We start from the raw sequence: 24409 nt of genomic DNA, 5'->3' as shown, positions 1-24409 counted from the left end.
CATACAAAAGGAAACGAAATAAACCCACAGTTCCTTTTGGGGATATACATATAATCACTTTCTGAGTCGATTTATACGTGTCCGTCCGTCTGTCTGTCCGTCTGTCCATGTATTTTTGTACGCAACATACAGGTCGCATTTTTTGTCCGATTCAGCTGACTGGGGACTACAACTTTTTTAGCCATAGGAAGAATGCTATTGCTTTTGGTGAAAATCGGTTCAGATTTGGATATAGCTCCCATATATATGTTCGCCCGATTTCACGTATTTGCTGCACCAAACACGCTATATACGTCCGATTTTGATGAAATTTGGAATGTTTGACAGAATTCGGTCTAGAAATAAGTGTGCCAAATTATATCGAAATCGGTTCCGATTTGGATATAGCTCCTATATATATTTTCGGCCGATTTCACGTATTTTCTGTACCAAACAAGCTATATATTTCCGATTTCGATAAAATTTGGAATGTGTGACCGAATTCAGTCTAGAAATAAATGTGCCGAATTATATCGAAATCGGTTAAAATTTGGATATAGCACCCATATATATTTTCGGCAGATTTCGTGTATTTTCTGCTCCAAACACCATATATAAGTCCGATTTCAATGATATTTGGAATGTGTGACTGAATTCGGTCTGGAAATAAATGTGCCAAATTATATCAAAATCGGCTAAGATCTGGATATAGCTCCGATTTATATTTTACATATTCACAGTGGTGTAGGGTATCATATAGTCGCCCCCCCCCCCCCAGACTTTAGTCCTTTCCTTACTGTTTTTTTCAAATTTGTGTTTTTGTGAACGAATTGTCGGAATTCTATTTTAATTGAAGATATAAAGAGCTCGTTTTTGTTTAATTTTGGCCTAAAGTTCTCTGATGTATTCACATGTATTCGTAAAACAAGTGAAAATAGAGGACATGGAGTATGTCCACTGAAAATAGAGGACAAATAGATTACGATAAAAAAAATGCAGTACGGACGCCTAAAACAGAGTACTGTACTCTATAATAGAGTACCGTTGGTCACCGTAGGTATACAACGACATCAAACAAACATTGTTCCACAACATCCCATACGGGACAAGGGAGACTTCTCTCATATCAATGAGTGCACCCCGATTCATATTTAGCTCAATGATATGGGACCTACTGTTTATCGCCGAGTCCGAACGGCGTGTCTTAAGACACCACTTGTGGAGAAGTTTTTCAAGGCTGAAATACTCAGGAAATGCCGCCAACATTACTGAGGGGTATTTTGCCACCGTTGAAAAATGTTTGATGATGGCTAGCCGGGGAATCGAACCACCGACATTCTGCGTGCATACCATTGCACCACGGTGGCACCCGACAACGACATCAGTATAGTTAAAAGTATCGAGATACAATGATTGCGTTGGCTATGCCATGTCCGCTAAAAAGGCGTATAAATACGGGTCACGCAGAGCTGTCCGACCAAGGCTTCGATGGAGCAAACAATTGGAAAAAGAGATGTACGGACGCGGTATTCCATTTTGAAACGCAACAAAGAGAGAGGAATGGAAATCTTTTCTTAGTTCGGCATATAGGACAAATGTTCTGTAATAGGTCAACTAACTAAGTAAATAATTTGTCCATAGACAGGTCAAGTCCGTAAGTGGACCATATTAGCCCATGTTTTGCTGTAGCTTCCATATAACGCTACCTACCGATTTTCGGTATTTTGAGGATTTTAGCTACAAGTTTTATTCGAACTAGGTGTGATTTGACATTTGAGGTTATTAGAGGTCACAACACTTCTTAACAAATAATGGCCAACATAGCCAGGGACATACCGATATTCAGCATTTTACCTAAATTTTTGACTGAACTACCCGTATCTTGACATTTGGCGTTCCCTGTAGCCACAAAACTTTTTCACCAACATTTTTCAACATAGGTCCATGTTTCGTTGAAGTCCCCATATAGCAGTACTTCCGATTTTCGGTATTTTGAGAATTTTACCTATTTTTTACCGAAACAGCGGTAATTTGACATTTAAAATTGCATGCTGTAACGAAATTTCTCCACTAAAAATTGTTACAATAGGTCCATGTTTTGTTATAGCCACATATAACGATTCTTACAATTTTCTGTATTTTGAGAATTTTAGCTACTTTTAGCTTTCAACTATAGTGCACGGTTTGGTATAGTCCCCATATAACGGTACCTCCGGAATTTAAGTATTTTTGAAAATGTTTGCTATATTTTTGACCGAAGTGCAAAAAAATTTACATTTGAGGTTCCCAGTGTCACAAAATTTCTCTACCTAAAATTGTCAATATAGATTTATGCCTTGGTATAGCCCCCATATAAAGGTACCTCTATATTTTAAATATTTTGAGAACTGTTACTACATTTTTCGACTGAGCTACCTGTTGTCTCACTAAAAATTGTCAACCTAGGTCAACGTTTTGGTATGGCCATTGAACCGATTTTATGCTTTTAAGTTTTATCTAAATTTTTAGGCAAGATTGGGTGTCATTTGACATTTAACCCAGTGGTTTTCAATTTTCAATTCCATAGCGTATACGTTGAATAGAATCTACTGGATACATAACGAGGATTTACTTGAAGTAACAAAGATATTTGAAATAGTCCAGTGATATAACACAATGACATATTCTTAAAAAAAACATGTGTTTTTATTTTAGGAAGTTAAAAGAAACATCATAAGAAATGGACATTTCTTCTTATTTCAGTTTTTAATTTAATAATTGCAAAGCCATAAAGAAATAATCAGATTTAAATAATTAAATCAAAAATATATCTTACAACTTGTATTTCTTTACTTTCATGTCATCCTTATCCAAACACTGCTACTGTCTTCATTTAACAGAACAACTGCAAATATGTATCCTTGTCATAGCATATAAATGTATCCCTTTGATGTTATAAATGCAGTGCGAAGCCCCAGAGGAAACCCACAAGCGTTATTTACCCGGAAGTCAATACAACATTATTTTTTGTTTAAAATTTATTTTTGTGTCTCAACCTCACCATCATCTATAATAGGGTAAGGATAGCATACACGAAAACACACACAAGAGTACGTAAAATATAAATATAAAGAAAAAATATTCCGAAGCTGCAGACAATACTGAAAGACATTATTCTAGTGAAATTTTTTATTCGCTCATAAAGTCCTAGTTTTATAACTGTTGCCGCGATACCACTGACCGTCGATAGCTCAGGAATGAAAAGAGAAGAAATTAAATACAAACAAAAACAAGTAAAAAAGTATCAGTCGGCTTTGCCGACAGAGATATACCCTCAGCCTGTGTATATTACATCATTTTTTTCCCAAAATACGTATGTATTAAGGGGGTTTTAAAAATTTTGGGCGTTTGAACCGACAAAAATGTTGATTAGGATTAAAGATCAAAAGTTTTGCGGAGGAGATACTAAAAGGAATGGATCTGCATTGACCGTTATGGAAGTGGATCTCAAGCCACAACATATGGTGCCATGGGGGTTTTTACACTATACAACACTATATAAGTTGGACTTGCCCCCAAAAAACTTTTACCATCGTAATTGAGGCAGCGAATGCAAGTTGCTTTAACAAAAATCAAAGTGATTCGATATTAGGTCATAAAGTGAACTTATCCGAAATTTTGTGTGGGAGGTACCGGATGGAGTGGACAAATATAGTCCATATTTGAACCTGTTCTATATCTGGTAGGTATATTAGGATGTGTAAAGTATAGACCAATTCGGCCACTCCCTTCATGAGTTACCGTACGAACAATTTTTCCGAAAAATTTTGAACTTTTGTGGGGGAGGTACCTGAAGGAGTGGACCGATATGGCCTATCTTCAAACTTAAACTATGTTTGGACAAAATATTACTAAGGCCATATTTTGGAACGAATCGGCAGATCCGTTCGAGAGTTATCTTGCGCTCCAACCACCTCACACGGTGTCATAGGGGTTTTTTGCAACTTTCATGCTATATTCTCAGGAAATATGGACTTGCCCCTGATTAAACTTATACCATCATATGGAGGGCAGTGAATACAAGTTGCTAAAACAAAAATCAAAGCGATTCGAGAGATGGCCCTAAACTAAACTTTTCCGAAATTTTGTGTGGGAGGTACCCGAAGGAGTCGACCTATTGAGACCATATTGGAACCTCATATTACTCTGGTAGAAAGTTTACGTTATACAAAGTATGGACCAAATCGGTCAATCCCTTCAAGAGTTATCGTGCGCACAAACTTTCCGAACATTTTCGAACTTTTGTGGGGGAGGTACCGGAAGGAGTGGACCGATATAGCCCATCTTCGGACTTAAACTAAGTTTGGGCAAAATATTACGAAAGCCAAAATTTTAACTGAATCGGTTCATCCGTTCGAGAGTTATCGTGCGCTCCAGCCAGCAGGACAGACAGACAGACGGACGGACATGGCTAGATTGACTCAAAATTGTCTGAAACACATTTCGTCCAAACATACTTGGGGTCTAAAACCATTATTTCGATGAGGCACATTTTCATCGTATCAAAGTGTATATAACCTCCTTAGCCTAAAGGCTGAGGGTATAACAAGTGTATATCACCAATATTTTTGAAAATTTAACATAGCTGAAGCCAAGGTTTACCCTTTTAGAACACGCGACTTGTGATTGTATATTATACAAATTAAATATTTCTTGATAAAATGAAAAGTTTTTGGACGTGGCAAAAAATATTGGCCTTAAAAGATAATTTGCGTGTGAGCTGTGGCTATATTTATGTTAAAAAATGGGTTGAAGCCAACATGTCTTTTTTTGTTTTCTCTCGATTTGTGAGTAAAACACACTTCTCTCGATTTCCTGCCAAAGTAAAAGTAGGAGCAAACTAAATATGAAGCATCTCACTGTATTAATTTTCAAAATTTGAACTGCCTCTACCATTAAATGATGCTGACATTTTGAAGCCAGATTTACAGTGCTTTTTGCAATTTTCTCTTAATTTTATTCCGCAAACAGGTTTTTCCAAAAAGCATATATAGGATTGTAGTCCTTGCGATTCTGAGTTATTTGATATATGTGTCGTGAATGTAGTCTACACAGCTTCATAGAAATCTGCATCCAAATACGGAAATTTTGTGCGAACATTTTTCTAAAAATCATATTTTTCGGGCCTAATTTTTACAATTGTCTCTAGAATACCACGTACTCCATTGCACATTTTAGTTTTTTACGTTTTGGATCCAATAAATCAATCCTCGTGAAAATCCATCTACTAAAACGCGAGTTACGAGAAACTCCAAAGTACAAAAATCACCTAAAACTGTTTTTGAAAATATCGCGTATTTTATCGCGTTTTCTGCGGATCGTTTCCACTGCAATGGAAAAACTAGTGCAGCATCTTCGTTCTAGCGGAAACAGAGATTTGAAAACTTCACTGACAAGAAAGCTACATTCATTTTATCTCAAACAAGTAAAAAGGTATCAGTCAGCTTTGCTGACAGAGATATACCCTCAGCCTGTGTATATTGAAACAATTAGGGGGTTTTAAAAATTGTGGATGTATGAACCGACAAAAATGTTGATTAGTATTAAAGATCAAAAGTTTTGCGGAGGAGATACTTAATGGGTCGACATTGACCATTATGGAAGTGGATCTCCAGCCACTACATATGGTGCCATAGGGGGTGTTTACACCTGTCGGGCTGTTTGCTCAAGAAGTATGGACTTGCCCCTGAAAAAACTTTTACCATCGTAATTGAGGCAGTTAATACTAGTTGCTGTTAGCTCAAATTTTGCCATCGTAATTGAGGTAGCGAATGCAAGTTGCTTCAACAAAAATCAACGTGATTCGATTGCAGGTCTTAAAGTGAATTTATCCGAAATTTTGTTGGGAGGTAACAGATGGAAAGGACAAATATAGTCCATATTTGAACCTGATCTATATCTGGTAGATATATTAGGATGTGTAACGTATGGACCAATTCGGCCACTCCCTTCAAGAGTTACCGTACGAACAATTTTTTCCGAAAATTGTTTAATTTTTGTGGGGGAGGTACATGAAGGAGTGGACCGATATGGCTTATCTTCGAACTTAACTTATGTTTGGACAAAATATTACTAAGGCCAAATTTTGGATCGAATCGGCAGATCCGTTCGAGAGTTATCTTGCGCTCCAACCACCTCACGCGGTGTCATAGGGTTATTTTGCAACTTTGGGGCTATTTTCTCAGGAAGTGTGGACTTGCCCCTGATGAAACTTATGCCGTCGTATAGGGGGCAGTGAATACAAGCTGCTAAAACAAAAATCAAAGCGATTCGAGAGTAGGTCCTAAACCGAACTTATCCCAAATTTTGTGTGGGAGGTACCGGAAGGAGTGGACCGATTGAGTCCATATTGGAAACTCATCTATGCCTGGTAGACATTTCACGATTTGCAAAGTATGGACCATATCGGTTACTGCCTTCAACAGCTACCGTACGTACAAATTTTCCGAACATTTTCGAACTTTTGTGGGGGAGGTACCGGAAGGAGTGGACCGATATGACCCATCTTCGAACTTAAACTAAGTTTGGGCAAAATATTACGAAAGCCAACATTTGAACCAAATCGGTTCATCCGTTCGAGAGTTATCGTGCGCTCCAGCCAGCAGGACAGACAGACAGACAGACAGACGGACGGACATTGCTCAATCGACTCCAAATTGTCTGAAACACATTTCGTCCAAACATACTTGGGGTCTAAAACCATTATTTCGATGAGGCACATTTTCATCGTATCAAAGTGTATATACCCTCCTTAGCCTAAAGGCTGAGGGTATAAAAATAGTGTGTGATGCTACATCCACGGTTCTTGATTGATCGCCTTGAAATAGATATATATCGATATAGATTTTCATGGTGGACACTGAAGTCCAAATTATATTTCGAAAAATATATACAACTTAATAGATATGGTCTTGCTGTACATGAAAGTCACATGCGGGCAAAATGATTTTGATAATTACGCGATTTACACGTATTTTAAAATGCATATAAATTAAAATGGGTTATTTGACCTGTATTTCCATTTCAGAAGCTTTGAGATATGTCCTCATCAACCCAATTACCTTCCCTAATGGGAAAGCTTTAATATGAATGTCAATAAAGCAAAATCTGTCTATTTTAAGGGAGATTTAAGCAAAATGAAGGAAGTATTCCTTTAGATTTTTACAATATTTTCTACTACATAATGCATGTGAAAAAATATTTTTTCAAACAAAAAATTATTTTTTGATGAAAATTTGTTCTTATTTTTGCTGTAACATCGAAACTATAATATCAATCTGTATGATTGTAGTCTTATTTGATTCGCCGTGAAGTTGTGATCCACAACAAATTTTTATGTACTTTTATGACCACTAATTGAGCCTTGATTTTGAAAAAAGTTGACTTATATTCAATAATTTATCAATTTTATGTACATTCCGCGAATTCTGTGTCACATTTTGCAGGTATTTTGCAATCTACTCGCTGAAGTCACTTCGAGAGAAATTTTTTTTAAAAATTGTGCTCATTAAAATAATTAGCGTTTTTATAATATTTTCTTTCTTAGAAAGCGAAATAAAAGCGCCATATCTTTTGTCCGCAACAACCAAAAATTGGCTCGCGACCAGATTCGTACTGGGAATTTTTTTCATAACGTACATATCAAGAATCGTTAATGTAGAGCGAAAAAAATTATCCTTTTTTTCTGAAATGGAATCTATATATATAAAAAAGGATGATGTTAGTTACTACGCTTATAACTCAAAACCGGCTGAACAGATTTTGATAATTCTCACCAATTCGGAATGGTCTCATGGCAGAAAAGGATAAAACCTAAAAAAATCGCGAAAATTTGCGAAAAATTTGCAAAAATATTTTTTCAAGAAAGTCAATTTTTTCACAAATTTCTATCGAACTTCGCGTTTGGAGTATACCTTGACACCTATTTGGACAGTTTTTGGCGAAAATTCTATATGCACCAACTGTGAGGGTTCATTGTATGCCTCTGTTTTGTCAATTTTGGAAAGTTGTATAGAATTTTTTATTCACAATAAAATAGATTTTCATTTATTTTCAAGCGTCTTTTTAGGAAATTAAGAGCGAAAAATGTTTAAAAGTAGAGGGCTTAGTGAAGAGTTTGTAAAGATTAGTGTTGGTTTCGGTCAGATACCGATTTAAAAGACTAATATGATAATGCCAAAAGTGGTTTCCACAGTTTTGAGGAAAAAGGTACAAATCCACAAAATTGGTGGGTTAATTGAAACATCAAGAGCTCCGAGGTAATTTCATTGGAAGTGAAGTTGTAGCATATATGTATACTTTTAAACCGTAGGTAAAAAATACATATGTACATACAAACATACATATGTACATTGGTACTGTTGGTACACTGTATGTATGTCATTCGAAAAAAGGATGATATTCAAAATTGGAAAAACACAAGAAATCGGGGGTACTGGAGTTTTTTTGGTCGAATTATCTGACAAATATTCTTTATCGGCGACATAAGTAGGTAAATACTTATTAATAGTTAATTAGTTTGTGATGTTAATTTGACTATGTTATTTACGTCGAAATTAAATATAGGGTGACCAAGTAATCGACAACAGTCACGTGTTAGTGTGACAAAACTTGAAGCATCCAAAACACACAAAGAACGGCAACTAATTGAATAGCTCTGTCCATGTTACCAGAGCAAATGCATCTAATACAGAATTTGCAGTGCAAGTAGAATTCGGGAGATAACATTAAATAGAGAAGTCAGAAAAAATAAGTAAAAAAGCGTTAAGTTCGGCCGGACCGAACGTTTTATACCCTCCACCATAAAATATTCTGAACTAAAACGGAATAATTATATTCTTTCCTGTCCACAATTTTAGACGAAAATATTTTGTGACCTCTGATACCTAAATAAGGTAAAAAACATAAAAAATGTATTCAATCGGTAAGGAACCTTATATGGGGCTATATCAAAGTGAAAATCGGGAGGTACAGTTATATAGGGGGCTATATCTAAACATGGACCTATGTTGACAGTTTTTGGTGGAGATGTTTTGTGATTACTAGGAACATCAACTGTCAAATTACAGGTAGTTCGGTTAAAATTTTTAGCTAATATCCTCAAAATACCAAAAATCGGGAGCTATCGCTATATGGGGGCTATACCAAAACATGGACCTTGACTGTTTTTAGTGCACATACTTTGGGAACCACTGGGAACCCCAAACCTGATAGTTGGTCAAGAAATGTAATTAAAATCCACAAAATACAGAAAATCGGGAGGTACAGTTATATAGGGGCTCTACCAAAACATGGACCTATGTTGATAGTTTTTGGTGGAGATGTTTTGTGATTACTAGGAACCTCAACTGTCAAATTACAGGTAGTTCGGTCAAAAAATGTAGTTAAAACCCCCAAAATACCGAAAATCGGGAGGTAGCGTTATATGGGGGCTATATCAACAAGTGTTCCGATATAACCCATCTTCGAACTTGACCTGCCTATGGAAAAAAAGACGGGTGCAAAAATATAGCGCTCTAGCTCAATTATTGCGAACGCTAGAGTGATTACAACAGACGGACAGACAGACGGTCATGGCTAGATCGTCTTAGAATTTTATCCCGATCAAGAATATATGTGCAAATGATTAGTTCGATGTGTTACAAACAGAAAAACAAACTAAATATACCCTCCATACTATGGTTGAGGGTATAAAAACAGACGAAGGTGGTTACTTGATAACGATCGGATCAAAATGGGTAAATAGGTTAAAATTAAAACGCAAATTTAAATAAGCACTATATTCAGCATTAAATTAAAATTCATATTCAATTGCTTGAGTGAAATATCGTGTTCAGTGGTGGAAACAAGAATTGCAGAAAACCATCGATTATGAAACGAGTAGGGCGTTATGATATTATTTTGCTTCAACTGCGCTACCAAATATTTTTATTTACATCGCAAAACGTGTTATTTGCTTAAAAAATCTCTTTCTCTCTTCGTCAAACTGACAATTGTTGCAAGTACAATTGTCTAATGTACATCTGCTTCAAAGATCGTCCTAAACAGTTCAAAACAAAGAAATATTTGCCATTGAGCAAGGTGATAGCAATAATAGTGTTATAGGATTCAACCAAAGCCATAAAGTTCTGTATCTAACAAACTGCGAGACGAAGTTCGCCGGGTCCCCTAGTTTATGTTAAAAAATTGGTAATAATGGGTTGAAGCCAACATGTCTTTTTTTATTTTCTCTCGATTTGTGAGTAAACCACACTTCTCTCGATTTTCCTGCCAAAGTAAAGCAAACTAAATATGGATCATCTCACTAATGTGTTAATTTTCAAAATTTGAACTGCCTCTACCATTAAATGATGCTGACATTTTGAAGCCAGATTTACAGTGTTTTTTGCAATTTTCTCTTAATTTCATTCCGCAAACAGGTTTTTCCAAAAATCATATATAGGATTGTAGTCCTTGCGATTCTGAGTTATTTGATACGTATATTGTGAATGTGGTCTGCAGTTATTTGATTACGTATATTGTGAATGTAGTCTGCACAGCTTCATAGAAATCTGCATCCAAATGCGGAAATTTTGTGCGAAGATTTGTCTAAAAATCATATTTTTCGAGTCTAATATTTGCAATTGTCTCTAGAATACCTCGTACTCCACTGCACATTTTAGTTTTTTACGTTTCGGATCCAATAAATCACTCCTCGTGAAAATCCATCTACTAAAACGCGAGTTACGAGAAATTCCAAAGTACAAAAATCACCTAAAACCTAAAACCGTTTTCTGCGGATCGTTTCCACTGCAATGGAAAAACTAGTGCAGCATCTTCGTTCTAGCGGAAACAGATATTTGAAAACTTCACTGACAAGAAAGCTACATTAATTTTATCTCAAAAAATAGTGTGTGATGCTACATCCACGGTTCTTGATTAATCGCCTTGAAATTGATATATATCGATATAGATTTTCATGGTGGACACTGAAGTCCAAATTATATTTCGAAAAATATATACAACTTAATAGATATGGTCTTGCTGTACATGAAAATCACATGCGGACAAAATGATTTTGATAATTACGCGATTTACACGTATTTTAAAATGCATATAAATTAAAATGGGTTATTTGACCTGTATTTCCATTTCAGAAGCTTTGAGATATATCCTCATCAACCCAATTACCTTCCCTAATGGGAAAGTTTTAATATGAATGTCAATAAAGCAAAATCCGTCTTTTTTTTTGGGAGATTTAAGCAAAATGAAGGAAGTATTCCTTTAGATTTTTACAATATTTTCTACTACATAATGCATGTGAAAAAATATTTTTTCAAACAAAAAATTATTTTTTGATGAAAATTTGTTCTTATTTTTGCTGTAACATCGAAACTATAATATCAATCTGTATGATTTTAGTCTCATTTGATTCGCCGTGAAGTTGTGATCCACAACAAATTTTTATGTACTTTTATGACCACTAACTGGGCCTTGATTTTGAAAAAAGTTGACTTATATTCAATAATTTATCAATTTTATGTACATTCCGCGAATTCTGTGTAACATTTTGCAGGTATTTTGCAATCTACTCGCTGAAGTCACTTCGAGAGAACTTTTTTGTAACAATTGTGCTCATTAAAATAATTAGCGTTTTTATAATATTTTCTTTCTTAGAAAGCGAAATAAAAGCGCCATATCTTTTGTCCGCAACAACCAAAAATTGGCTCGCGACCAGATTCGTACTGGGAATTTTTTTCATAACCTACATATCAAAAATCGTTAATGTAGCGCGAAAAAAAATTATCATTTTTTTCTGAAATGGAATATGAAATAATTGACAATATTCCTGATATCAGTTTCAAATATATTTTCGGTTTATTAGTGGAGTTTCTTGGTACAAGAAACAGCTACTTTTTGAGTGACGATTTCGAAACGATAGCAATAGGAGTGTGACTCCTTCGAAAGTTAAAAAGCAAGTTTGGTTTCCAGTGAGCATAATAGCGCTAACAAGGTCGTGATCAACAACGACGACTGCAGCATTGGAAAGCGCCCCTCTGCATCCGAACTGAGCGAATATGACTTTTAGGAGAGAGTGTGGGAAAGAATGAATATTCTCTCCCAGCATCCGAACCAGGGGAATATTACTCATAAAAGAAAGGCAGAGAAGATTTTCCCATTGAGCTCGAAAGAGCGGCCAATTAATGCAGTTAATTGTAATGCTGCGGAAGGGGAAAACAAAGTATCGGACGTATACACTGGCGTAACCAATGCACAGTCGTCCCACTTGTATGGGAAGGTGCGACAAAAATATTTATAATCAATCAATAAATCTGATTTTTTTAGTATATGCTAAAAAATAAGTAAAAAATACTTTAGCCAAAAACACATCAATGCGGGTCCAATTTTTCCAATAGCCCCCATGTAGCGGTACCACCCGATTTCAGGTATTTTGAAGCTTTTATCTACAATTTCGGCCCTAATTGGCTGTACTTTGGTATTTGGGGTTCCCAATGGCCAAAAACCTTCTGCGCCAAAAATTGTGGTCTTAGGTCCAGGTTTCGGTATAGCTCTCATATTACGATACCTCCCGATTTCAGGTATTTGGAAGATTTTATCAACATTTTCGGCCCGAATTGGTTGTAATTTGCCATATGGAGTACTCAATGATCAAAAACCTTTTGCCCCAAAAATTGTGGGCTTACGTCCAGGTTTCTGTATAGCCCTCATATTACGGTACCTCCCTATTTCAGTTATTTTGAGGTTTTCATCTACATTTCCTGTTCGAATTGGTTGTAATTTGCTATTTGGAGCTCTTAGTGGTCAAAAAACGTCTCCGATTGGTATCGTGGACAGGAAAGGTAACAAATTATTCCATTTGAGGTCGGAATATTTCATGGTAGGGGATATAATAAAGTTCGGGGCGACCGAACAAATGTACAAAATACGCTCATAAGTAGATCCCAAAACAAAAATGTCTAAATTTTTAAAGAAAAAAATCAAAACAAACAATTAAAACACAAAAGAAAGAAGAAACTGAGAATACAGTAATACGGCATATTCACTGAAACGACCAGAGACATAGTCAGTATTTTTAATGTCATACACGGAAATGCAAATATATGCAGCTGGAACCAAATTATTTGTAAAGTTGCCACTATATCGAGCATTCTTCAAAAATTTTGGAGAGTGGCGAAGTTAGTAAAACTCCACTTCAATTTTTAGGAGTTGGAAAAAAATCCACAAAAAAGTATTATAAAAAATGTGATTTCCAGCTAATTTTATGCGAATAATGTGTACAAATTTTTATGTAAAAGTAATTAGAAAACCTTGTACTAAAACTTCCATTTCGAAACAAATAATTTTATCCTTTAAATTTTGAGTTACTTGCCTTGTAAGAAGTCACAACCGTACTGATGTTTTTAAAGTTTTTAGGAGATCATACGTAAATGTCAACTTCTTCTGTTTTGTTTAGTTAAATAACGTTATAAATTACAAAAACAGTGCTGGAATATTAAAATATATTATGTTTATAGAAAATTTGCTGAATTGTCGTAGGGATTTGCTGATATCGATTTTTCGATTTTTGTCGCAGGTTGGAACCAGTGTGCAATGTATCGAACATAAACAATAAAATTTTTCTAATGATCGAAGAAACATCTTTGCACTTTTTTACTTATTACATTTACAAATTGCTGTGAGTGCAGATTTCTTCTTTTTATCTTCGCTGTGTAAGTAGTGCGTCTTTCTTTTAGCATTAACGCACTTAGGGCCGAGAATTTTTATTTTTTTTTTGCGAGAAAAAAATTAAAATTTTATATGAAAATAATATTTTTGAGACTTTTTAAGCATTTTTTAATAACTTTTATCTCTAAATCGTATTGTTTTCCTAAAATCGGACTTTCTTTTACAAGTGCCAAAAATGTTGAAGGGTAATATAGGTGTACTCTTACATGTCAATCCCTTTGTTTTTTATTGAGAAAATACTCTTACCACATTTTTAACAAATCCCTGACTTTATATGAACGTAACATTAATGATTAAATTTATATCGCATATTTAAATTTTTCATCAAAAATCGAAAATTACCAATATATCGGTTTTTTGAATTGCTTGCGTTTAAGATCGATTGCATGGAAATGCATAGGCCAAAAGCAGCTTTATAAGCATGGAATGACAGATAGCAGACAATACTATAACAGAATACAAAAAAAAATCAAGTCAAGTTTTGCAACTATTTTTGGTGGCGTTTACGTTTACGCACACAAAAAAGTCAGAGACTAATGGCCTGTTTCTCTAAGACGATTCAAATCCAAATTCGTTCGAATTACTATCAAACTCCTGTTGTTGTAAAAAATTTTGATTGAAAACAAAAATGAATCAAATAGTTTCGGCAAAAAACAGAAGTTTGGTAGTAATTCGAACGAATTTGAATTCGAATCGTATAAATGGAACAGGCTAGACAACTGTGATTAAATATTCTTAACCAAAATGGAATAAATAGTTTTCTTGCCTGTCCACAATTTTAGCTTCAAAATTGTTCGACCACGGATAATTAAATTATCCAATCTAATTTAAAAAATGTGTTCAATCAGGTGGTAATTTTATATGGGACCTATATCAATGGAGCCTATGTACGTAGAAAATTTTTGGTTGAAACATTTTTTGACTGCAGGGAACATAAAATGTCAAATTACGCGTAGTTCCGTCGTCCAATGTAGTTTAAACCTTTAAATTACCGAAAATTGGAAGGCTCTGTAATATGGGGGCTATACCAAAACATGGACCTATGTTTACAATTTTTGGTTGGGCAGTTTCGTGGCTGCAGAGGACTTCAAATGGCAAATTTTGAGTAGTTCCGTCAAAAAATATTGCCAAAAACGCTGAAAATACCGAAAACCGGGAGGTACCGTTATATGGGACCGATACCAAAACATGGACCTATATTGACAACTTTTGTCAGAGAAGTGTTTTGCGCAATAAATCCTTCAAATGTCAAATTACAGCCATTTTGGTCTCAAAATACCGAAAATCGGGAGGTATGTTAAATGGGACCTATACCAAACAACTATATTGAAATTTTTCTGTGGCAACCTTTTGTAACTACTGTCAATCTCAAATGTCAAAATACTGGTAGTTCCTATGGGCCTATGATGATAATTTTTATACCCTCAGCATTTATGCTAACGAGGGTATATACACTTTCATACGGGCAAAATGTGTCTCATCGAAATAGTGGCTTTAGACCCCAAGTATGTTTGGACAAAATCCGTTTCAGACAATTTTGAGTCGATTTAGCTATGTCCGTCCGTATGTCTATCCGTCTGTCCGGCTGGCTGGTTGGAGCGCACGATAACACTCGAACCGATCAACCGATGCGGTTCAAAATTTGGTTTTCGTAATATTTTGTCCAAACAAAGTTCAAGTTCGAAGGTTGGTTATATCGGACCACTCCTTTCGGTAACTACGTCACAAAAGTTCGAAAATTTTCGGAAAATTTGTGCGCACGATAACTCTTGAAGAAGTAAGCGATTTGGTGCGTTTATGCACATCGTAAAATGACTACCAGATTTAAATAAGATTCCAATATGGACTCAAGCGGTCCACTCCTTCGTGTACCTCCCACACAAAATTTCCGAAAAGTTCAGTTTAGGACCTGCTCTCGAATCGCTTTGATTTTTGTTGTAACAAATTGTATTCACTGTCCCCCATACGACCGTACAAATTTACTCAAGAGCAAGTTTATATTTACTGAGAACATAGTTTCAAAAGAAAGTTTCAAAAAACCCCTATGATACCGTGTGTAGTGGTTGAAGCGCAAGAAAACTCGAACGGATCAACCGATACGGTTCAAAATTTGGCTTTTGTAATGCTTTGTCCAAACATAGTTTAAGTTCGATGGTGGGTCCCTCGGAAAAATTGTGCGCTCGACAACTCTTGAAGGAAGTGACCGATTTGGTCCGTACTTTAAAAATCCTAATATCTATAGATCAGGTTTGAATATGGACTATATTTGTCCACTACTTCGGGTTCCTCCTACACAAAATTTCGGATAAGTACAGTTTAAGACCAGCTCTCGAATCACTTTGAGTTTTATTGAAGCAACTTGCATTCGCTGCCTCAATTACGAGGGTAAAAGTTTTCTCAGGGGCAAGTCCGAAGGTGTAAAAACACCTATGGCACCATATGTAGTGGCTGGAGAGCATGATAACTCTCGAACTGTTCAACCGATTTGGTCCACAATTTGGCCTTCGTCATATGTTGTCCTAACTTAGTTTGAGTTCGAAGATGGGCAATACCGGTACAAAACTTCCAATACTTCCCTCTAATATTTATAAAACGTCACTAAAATGGTATGCACGATATCTCTTGCCCGGACAACCAATTTGGTCCAAACTTTCTATCTCTTAATATTTTGTCCAAAATTAATTTAACTTCTAAATGACCCATATCGGTCCTCTACTTATGGTACCTCTCCCACAAAAGTGCAGCATTTGTGTCTAAGTGTAGTTTAGCGTCAGTGGGATATGAATACCAAAGTTGTTCGGTGTGGTCCTGTTTACAGCGATATTATGTTTTCCGTGGACAATGCTTCCAAGCTCCTTTGCATATTGACCCACAGAAATTACTAGTGGAAAGATATGACTTCCAAAAGAAGGTCCACTTCCATAATGGAATATTTCGGTCCATTACTTCAAGAACCTCATTATTACTTCAAGTACCTCCTCCATTCCAAATCCACAGTTTTGTCCACAAATTCAAATGCCTAAAAAGGGCCACCAAATTTCGAAAAAATCCCCAATTCGATCTGTCGTAAATAGGCAGAGGGTATATCTCTGTCGGCAAAGCTAACTGATATTTTTTTACTTGTTTTCTTGTACGTCCATACTTCTTTAGATATTGGCCCAAAATGACAAATCCGCAAGAAAATTTTCGCAGGGAGTGCCGAATTTGCACATCGTATTATTTCGTCCAGATATAGATCTGGTTCGAATATGAACTATATTGGTCCACTCCTTCGGGTACCTCCCACACAAAATTCGAAAAAGTAAAGAATAAGAGATCCTGTGGCATCGTTTTGATTGTTTTTCCGTAGTCTGTTATAGCGACGGTACAATTTTTTCCGGAGCGAGTCAGTACTTCCTGAGATAATGGGCCAAAAGCTCCAAAACCCTGTCGGCACATACTAAAATGGTTATAGCAAAAAATAACTATAACTTTTTCAAAAATTTCTTCCAAACATATGGCCTGTTCCCGTACTTTATAAATTGGTAAAAGTCGTAAAAGTTGTAAAAGTCGTAAACGATTTTCATATAAATTTTGTGTACGGGAACGCAAAATGTGTAAAAGTGGTAAAAATTGTAAAAACTTTTTAGTTCTGGAACAGAGCTATAATTTAATATTTCGTGTCCTTTATGAAGAAGTTTGGTTACTAAAAATGTTTGGTATATGTCAATGATTTGGTGTAGCCTCCCATGACGGTATATACAGATTTTAAAGCAAACTCGCGATACAAAATCAATATATTTTATATACGGCATAATTAATGCGTTTGGTTTTTTTTTGTTTTTGTTTTTGGTCAGTGGTTGAGGGTATATCTCCCTCCGTCAGAACAACTGACTGATACTTTTTTACTTGTTAGCTAAATTTTTAGACCGAATTAGCTATAATGTAGCAAAAAACTTCTCCATTAAAAATTTTGGACATAGTCTACCTTTTGGTGCCCCTATAACGGTACCACTCTCTTTCAAAAAGAGAGACTTCAAGACACTATAGAGACTTCATCGTTCTATGATAAAGTTCCAAAATTTTATAACGACATCATGAATCTATTCTTTTAGTCGCCGTTAATTCTTCCCTTCCATTAATCTTACCCATTGAAAGCATTTTGGGAAGATACTTTTCCATCACTTATTGTTTCCTTTCTTCTAGAATAGTATCTGCATTCGCTGCAATGAGTGTAACATGGTGAATTGCAAAAATTGGTTTTCGATTATTCGGGTTTCGTGAAAAACTTTAAACTTGATTTCTGGTTAGACGATTATTTGATAGTCTTTCAGAAGTCTACCTTTTGGTGCCCATATAACGGTACCACTCTCTTCTAAAAAGAGAGACTTCATCGCTCTTTTATAAAGTTCTAAAATTTTATAACGGCGTCATGAATCTATTCTTTTAGTCGCCGTTAATTCTTCCCTTCTATTCATCTTACCCATTGAAAGCATTTTGGGAAGATACTTTTCCATTCCTTATTTTTCTTCCTTTCTTCTAGAATAGTATCTGCATTGGCTGCAAGTAGGTTAACATAGTAAATTGCAATAATCGGTTTTCGATTATTCGGTTTTCGTGAAAAAACTTAAAACTAACCGGAAAAGTCTTATTAGTATTTGATAGTCTTCCAAAAGCCGACCTTTGATTATTCGATTAAAATCGAATATAATCGACCATTTTCTTTGATGCGGTCCGTGATGTATATAGCTAAAAAAAGTATCGTCGATTACGCGGTTTTACTACACGCAATGATCAAGTAAGACTAATAGTCGACTACGAATAATAATAGACTACGACTAGTAGAATACCACGTTTGGAAAGTCGATTAAGAATAATCGACTTTTAAAAATTTTACGGCTAGTAATCGATTAACCGAAATCGATTTTACGTATCCCTAGCTACAATTTATTCTAGTTTAAGTTTTCAATTCATCAAATGCACAATGTTGCAGCTTGTTAAAGTGTAAAAAGGATAGTTCCTAAAAGTAAAAAGAAGTTGTGGGTTTGTTTGGATTAATGTAGCTTGGGAATACTTATAGCTAATGCGGGTGTTTATTTTATCTGCAATAAAGTAAATAGCATGTAGATTTTGCTGCATCGTAACAGCAACACATACACGCTAATAATGATGCAGTCTACTCACGAACAACGCACAAGAACGTTATTGGGTTCAAAGTGGAGTTAGAAACGTTTATTTTTCATTTAAAGAAGAAAGGAAGAAAATGACTTTGTTTTCAATGTGTCGACTTTATTTCAGTAATTTAAAGTTTTGTCTGTTGAGGTGTTTATTATTCGATAGAAATGTTCTGACTGAATAAATTGAATATAAACCAAAAAATATGCTTGCATGTAATCTATCAGGATGCCATTAAAAACCGCATTATGTTTGAAATTAAAATGATGCTAATAAAAGCAAACAATGATATAAGGTCAGGCAGGAAATTTATTCATTTAAATAAATCTAAAACTACTGAGGTTTTCTAAACCAGGAATATATCAGCGTACTCGTAACCATATGTATTACAGAAATGTAGTCAGTTGAATGCTATTATTTTCTTACTTTATGGGAGGTATTATAACAATAATTTGTAGTGTGTAATTTTTCACAAAAACACTTTTCAAGGAATACTACCGAATGTTTGTTTGTTTGACATGTTTTATGGCAAAATCTATAGATTAGAAAAACATTTTCTCAAGCAATACCTGTAACCTTTGAATTTTACTTCATAAAGAGCTAAAATTTATTCATTGGAAACCAAATTTCGTTTGAATTCAATACAAATTTAGTAAACTAAAACTACAACAATAATAACAAATCTAATGGAATCGGAAAATTTTAATCGTTTGCCAAAACTGAATCTACAACCAATTGAATTTCCATAGCAACAAGCTGTGTAGGAAAACTAACTACATTTTGCTACTAACACCGCATTCATCAAAGGCAGTTTACATGTGGGCGTTGATAACAAGTCCTAACTTTTTCTATACCATTACTGAACAATTGTAATGAAAATGTCATGCTGTGAGTTTTTGGTTATGATTTTTTTTTTATTTTTAGGAAACAATTTTTTTCAACATAAAAGGGAATCGTTTTGATATGGATAAAAGGAGATTTATGGGAGGGGATTTACACAGAACAGCACACTGGAAACAATAAAAAATTCACAGCCCTTAAAAAACATTATATGGGTCTCTGATTTCAATAGGATGGCTCAAACGTGTTGATTGATGATGCCGTAGAAGGGCGAGTTGGTCTTGTGTAACAAGAATACATTTTGTAGAAGTACAAACAACGTTAAGATAGCTCGAACTTTTTATATTCTCCACCGCGAATTGTACTATACGGAATGAGAGAATTAGTTTCTTTCGTTCCGTGTAAAACTTATGGGGTATACATTAAATAATGGACCTATATTTCAATGGTTTTAATACATAACGACACACAGTATCACGACAGCGGCCAAAAATGGTGAAACCTAAGAACTGACGGGAGTCGATAGAAAACATTTCAATTAAAAAGATTTTGATTTTTGGCATTGATACGTCAAGTAGTTTTATTTATTATGAGGGTTAAAATCCGATAATTCTTGGCAAGGTGCATTTTTCTCCATATTTTCCACACATTAACCATGGTAGAACAATTAAAGGTAAGAGCAATATCCAGCTGACTGAACTGGGCTGTAATGTTAGTGTCAAATTCCATACGACATTTTATATGTGTATTTTTTTCTATGTTCGATGTATATTAGGGATATATATTCTTGAAGAAAAAATATATTCATAAAAATAACTATTTCCCATAAAGACATCTTCACATCAATGACATTCAACATCCTCCAAGTCCGAACAGCGTACCGCACACTAAAACACAGATTATAGAGGCGCTACAACATTTGTTAATATGTGTGGTATTTTGTTAAGTTTCAAAAAATAAAGCTCTAATAAATATGTGTTTTTTTTTTTATTTCAAAAACAAAAGATAGAAACAGTAACAGTAACAATATATAATATATAAGGGTATCCCATAAATTTGTGTATTTTGATGCTTGAGCCGAGTTTAAGCCAGTTTACATTAGCCCTTTATGTAAGGATCGACCAAAAAAGTGTATCTATAAGGAACTATTCCTATATTTTCCAATATAAACTTACGTTTTCACTCAAAAATATTTCATTTAGGTTAGTTTCATTAGAAAACTGTGTATTATACGATGCAAAACATAATAAAAATAATCGTAGGCCAACTTCAAAAGTTTGCCTTTAAAGTTGTTTCTTAACAAAGCGTTTTGAAAAATGTGCCAATCATCCAATTTTTCACATATAAACAAAATAAATTTTCTGCGTGCAGTTAAGATGCTGATGACCTCAAAATATTACTTGATCGAAAAATTATTGCCTTATAGATACGCTTTTTTGGCCGATGTAACGTGAAAATATGTTCACGTACATAATACAACAACTATTACCAAGAAACGCCCCTACGTACATCGCTTCGACAAAACTTGTCTACCTGTAGTGCGATTCTGTAACTTTTTTTAATAACGAACCGACATCGGTAGTTAACGAAAATATTCGGTTGAGTTAACGAATGTGCTATTCTGTAACTTTATGTTAACGATTGTAGAAATCGTTAACTCATACCGACGAAAATCGATAGGAAGAAAATGTCAAATATTATATTTTAATATTAATTAAAATATATTTTGAAGCTGAAAACATTATTTCGTCGCGAGTACAAAACATAAAGCGTTTAAGAAGGAAACAATTCAGATTTTTGAAGGAATTTGGCTCAAATATGTGTCATTTGGATGAATACGGATGCCAGTAAAGAAGGATTTCTTAAGATGTTTTTATTGTGTGTGTGATTTAAAAGTAATAAAAGTGATAAAACCATCATTAATCTTTTTTAAAAGCGCAGTTGTATTTTTTAATTAAAAGTTGGGATAATATTTTGGGTTGTGGCGCTCTGTATGGAAATTCAGCTTTGATATTTGACATGACTTAAGCAGCTTCAGTGATCGTGGATCTACGTTACCGTCATTTGAGTATATATTCACATATTCAATTCACGCCCACATTAAATGAAATTTCTCATAGCGGAGAGTATGAAAAGTTCGAAAATCCAAGCTTATACGCCATTTTTAGCATTCTGATTGTTAGTGATGCTGAGATAAAATCTATAAGATTATCACAGAAGAAAATAGGTTGTAGTAATACTATTCACGTGTTGGCCTCAATGCTAAATTAAAACCAACGAAAGCCTTCTAGAAAGATAGTGTTACGGACATTGGTATAGGTCTTACATAGCAGTACCACACTTGAGTTCTTTTGAAGCATTAGATAACGTTTTTCCTCTTTAGTAAGTAAAACAAAGGTTAGCGTAGTCTTCATATGTAGGATAGCATGGGGCAGTTTCGCCACTGCTGCGCCTTCGCCAGCGCCGATTTAATTGATGCTACATGAAGGTGGTCTAAAGGAAATTTATAAGTTATTCGAAGATCAAAGATAACTTTGATAATCTTTATGCATATTCAATAAAATCGGCGCTGGCGAAAGCACAACAGTGGCGAAGCTGACCCATGTTATCATACATAGTTAACCCTTATGTAAACGCTTTAAGAAGATTTTTCTCAATAAGGCAGAATTTACCTTGTTTACACTCCTTATTAACATAACAAATGCTCATATAAAAACGCCGTTTTTAATAGAAATCAACAGAATATTGCAATAATGTACTGTCGTTAAGACTTAACAACAACTTTTTTTTGGTTGTTAACTTAACAATAATTTTCGGTAATTAACGACAAAATTTACCGACAAAAATTGTTAAAATTGGTATACAGAATAGCACTTACCGAAAATTATCGTTAACTACCGACATTCGTCGTTAATTCTGTCGTTAAGGAGTTACAGAATCGCACTACTGATACTAGTGGCATCACAGGTCACACACTGCTAAATTTAACTCCAGTGTATTTTTGCAACCATCGTAATTTATACTTAGGGCGAATAATTCTCATTCGCTTCATACTCATAGTTACTAAAGTATTTCAGTTTTGGAGGCAAATGGCGAGCTGGCTACTGCAGGGAGTTAGCTACACGGGTTGGAACTAAATATTGTTCTAAATCCGCCAACGTACACTTTGGTGTTACCGAGTTGGGAATACTTTTTGGAAGCTACCCATTAAATTGTGGTAGCTAATAAATTGCACTGGACCTTCGGGTTTTTCAGTTCTACAGGGCCTTCGGGTCATCTGTTCAATTCGGCACTGGACCTTCGGGTTTTCAGTTCTACAGGGCTTCCGAGTCATCTGTTCTATTCGGCACTGGCCCTTCGGGTTTTTCAGTTCTACAGGGCCTTCGGGTCATCTGTTCCACTGTTTGAGTAATAGTCGTAGACTGTAGAAACTAGACCGTAATCCTAGACTAACACCCGAGCGACGAATTTATCGCGTCAATATCCGAACGCCGTGCATATCGTCTTCCCGATCACCGATAGCCGAGCATCAACACCCGAAGCCGTGTTCCCGAACATCAACCGCCGAACGCCGAACCCATCGTGTTTCCGAACATCAACAGCCGAACATATCTTCTTCCCGATCATCTGCAGCCGAACACCGAATACATCGTATTCCCGATCATCTGCAGCCGAACACCAAATACATCGTCTTCCTGATCATCTGCAGCCGAACACCGAATTCATCGTCTCCCGATCATCTGCAGCCGAAAACCGAATACATCGTATGCCCGATCATCTGCAGCCGAACACCGAATTCATCATCTTCCCGATCATCTGCAGCCGAACGCCGAATTCATCGTCTCCCGATCGTCTGCAGCCGAAAACCGAATACATCGTCTTCCCGATCATCTGCAGCCGAACACCGAATTCAACGTCTTTCCGATCATCTGCAGCCGAACACCGAATACATCATTCACACCCGAACACAAACAACACCATTTTCCACGAAGAATAACCTGCTAATTCAACACGAGCTCAACTGCCAAACCCCAGCGAGTCTGCATAATACTTACGCAAACTATTAATCCAAATTCATTCTTATCGCATTTAAACAGAAGTAGATTGTAAATTAGTATTTAATCAATAAATCCCCGATTTAGCCTCCAGGAAAGGGAGAATACTAGTCTTTTCATTTCGTAAGGTTTAGTGGCTCCTTATGGAGACCCTGGACGCGACTAAAGTTACCCCAGCCGACGAGAAAACCACGTTACACCGATTCTTACGTAAAGAGGTAATGGAAACCGGCTTTAACTTGGCTCAAGGATCAAAATACAAAAATTTCTGGGATACGAGATAACAGCCAGAGCATCAACTCTAATCACTAAAGGTTTTGTCTACAAAATCTATTGAAACAGCCGTCAAATCTAATGGATTCACTACTGTCAACTAAAGTATGGAGACTTTTGATCCAAAACTCGACTAAAAATAATTTTATTGTCCTTTTTCGTCCGCACTCCTATTTTTTTGAACAAAAAATTTTAAGGCGATTTGTAATGTTGGTGTAAACAGTTAATGAACAAATTTCCATATTTCTGCTAATGAATTGACTGTTGGGATGTCAACAATGTTAAATAAATACAAAATAGGACAAAATGGAGATATTCAACCATGTTTATTCGAACATTCCCTT

Source organism: Musca autumnalis, unplaced genomic scaffold, assembly GCF_047663935.1.
Source record: "Musca autumnalis isolate F117 unplaced genomic scaffold, ASM4766393v1 scaffold_3, whole genome shotgun sequence".
NCBI classification, from domain to species: Eukaryota; Metazoa; Arthropoda; class Insecta; order Diptera; family Muscidae; genus Musca; species Musca autumnalis.
This window is presented reverse-complemented; position numbering follows the sequence as displayed.